Raw genomic sequence first — 2,556 nt, 5'->3', positions numbered from 1 at the left:
GACATTTTACCCATCCAAGTGGCGCCAGTTAGGAAGGGCTTATTGCCGTGGCGTGAGACACACGATTTCACCAGCTTCACTATACGAACGAGAATACACAATAAGTGTTTATCGGATCTGTGTTTTTCTAACGGTCAGTTAACAGGCAAATCCTCTCCAATTTTTTAAGAAACCAACTATGAGATTTATAAGTAGAGGCCCCACTTGACTGTAGACGACGTATCTGATTCATGAATGACGGCACAGCGCCAAATTCTAGACAAGTACCCAGAAAGTAGCTTTACTATTTTCGTAGCAAACGCAAATGTTGTATCTGACCTTCCACCCGCCTCTGTAGGCGAGGTCGCTTCCGCAATAACCCGCGGAGGCACTTGACTTGGACGCAGCCGTTGCTTGAAGAACTTTTCACCACCAGTATTTGGCCGCATAGGGGAGGTGACATGGTGGCGAAAAATTCTGGACTTTGCGCCAGTGTCCTGGATTAAATCCTAAATCTCTCCGCAGTGTACCAGGAAGTGAGGGCACGTGGCGCTGTTGATGGTCATTCATTCGTCGGAAAGGGGCAGTTAAGTTTGGCGGCCTCTGCAGTGCTATTCGAGAGAGGTAGGCGATGTGCAGACCACGGGTTTAACCTTTTTACTTCTCTAATCGCAGATCAAAAACATGATACCACACTATACACACATCCATTAAATTCACATATGCTCAACAGATGCACTTAACTCAATGGTTACACACTACGAGATAAGGGTCATGAGCGTGACGGAAGAAAACCGTTTCTGATTGAAAGGTTGAGTTTACCTCTCTGAGTCTCCTAGGTAACAAGGTCATACGACTTTCACTTTTATTTAATCTGACTTACCATGCAGTCTGAACGATTTTAAGACTTAAATCCGTTGCATTTTCTTTTTAGTATCATTTGAAAGACATCTGAAAAAAAATCTCATCCTTATTATTGAAAACCTGACGCGAGACATTTATCCCGTGTACCCAAGCGTGACCCCAATCCCGACATCTTTCATTCACGGGCTATACTGTTCTACCTGAACTACCTGATGTACGAGTTTTACCTCTCTGAGTGTCCTAGGTAACAAGGTCATACGACTTTCACTTTAATTTAATCTGACTTACCATGCAGTCTGAACGATTTTAAGACTTAAATCCGTTGCATTTTCTTTTTAGTATCATTTGAAAGACATCTGAAAAAAAATCTCATCCTTATTATTGAAAACCTGACGCGAGACATTTATCCCGTGTACCCAAGCGCGACCCGAATCCCGACATCTTTCATTCACGGGCTATACTGTTCTACCTGAACTACCTGATGTACTTCACATGCAGCCATTATCCTTCTTCACTGCTTTTCTCCTTCCGTTTACAAACACCACAGTGACTTTCGTGGTAACTATAAACCACTACTATAAATAGTACCGACTCAGGATTACGAATGGACTGAAACATGAATCCGGTGATTCAACAATAAAAGCACTGTGTACTTCCGCTATTATATCTCTACCATTATACGCACCTGTGTCACCGTTTACTAGAACAATTTCTTACTTAAGAATGAGAAACGAATGCTATGGAAGTTTTACTCACTAGTGTTTTTCTTGTCAAATGATTTACCAGTTAAGAGTCCTTCATCAGCCAACTTAGTATGAAAGACGACAGCGTGCTGTGAGAAATTAATGTTATAATCTAAAGGCGTTTTTTTTTTAAACTTAAAGAGTAATGTCTATCTTGATAGTCTAGTCTTGTCAATAAAAACTAACATCAAAGCCAAATTAAATACACTCTAAGACAAAAAAAAAACGACGCACCAAGAAGGAATTACCCAAATGTGGCGAAAATCGGTAGATATGATGTACACGCATAGACGAAAAAACAACTATAATTTCAGAACAATTGTATGATTTGTTAGAGAGAAAGAGCTTCACACATGGAGAAAGTCAATAACGCTTTGGCCCCCTCTGGCCACTGCGCAAGCAGTTATTCGACTTGACATTGACTGACAGAGTTTTTGGATGTGCTCCTGAAGGATATCGTGCTGAATTTTGTCCGATTGGCCTGATAGATGGTAAAAATCTCGAGATGGTTGAGAGCCATAACGTTCCAGTTGGGGAGAGATCCGGCGACTTTGCTGACCAAGGTAGTGTCTGTCAAGCACGAAGACAAGCAGTTAAAACTCTCGCCGAGTGCGGTCGGGCATTGTATTGCTGAAATGTAAGCTCAGGTTGGCTTGGCACGAAGGGCAACAAAACGGGCGTAGAATATTGTCGACCAGCCGCTGTGGTGTAAGAGTGTCTCCAATGACAACCAAAGGGGTCCTGCCATGAAATCAAGTGCCACACCAACGATCACTTCCGACTGTCCTGCAGCATGGAGGGCGACAGTAACAGTCGTATCCCACCGCTGTCCAGGGCGTCTCCAGCCACGTCTTCACTGGTCATCACGGCTCAGTTCCAAGAGGTACTCATAACTGAAGACAGTCGATGAGATTCCAGGATGAAAACATGTCTGACACCGCCCCGGACAGCAGTGAGATGTCAATCTGAG

Source organism: Schistocerca piceifrons, chromosome X (assembly GCF_021461385.2).
Source record: "Schistocerca piceifrons isolate TAMUIC-IGC-003096 chromosome X, iqSchPice1.1, whole genome shotgun sequence".
NCBI classification, from domain to species: Eukaryota; Metazoa; Arthropoda; class Insecta; order Orthoptera; family Acrididae; genus Schistocerca; species Schistocerca piceifrons.
The sequence above is the reverse complement of the archived record's forward strand: the minus strand, read 5'-3'. Positions refer to the sequence as shown.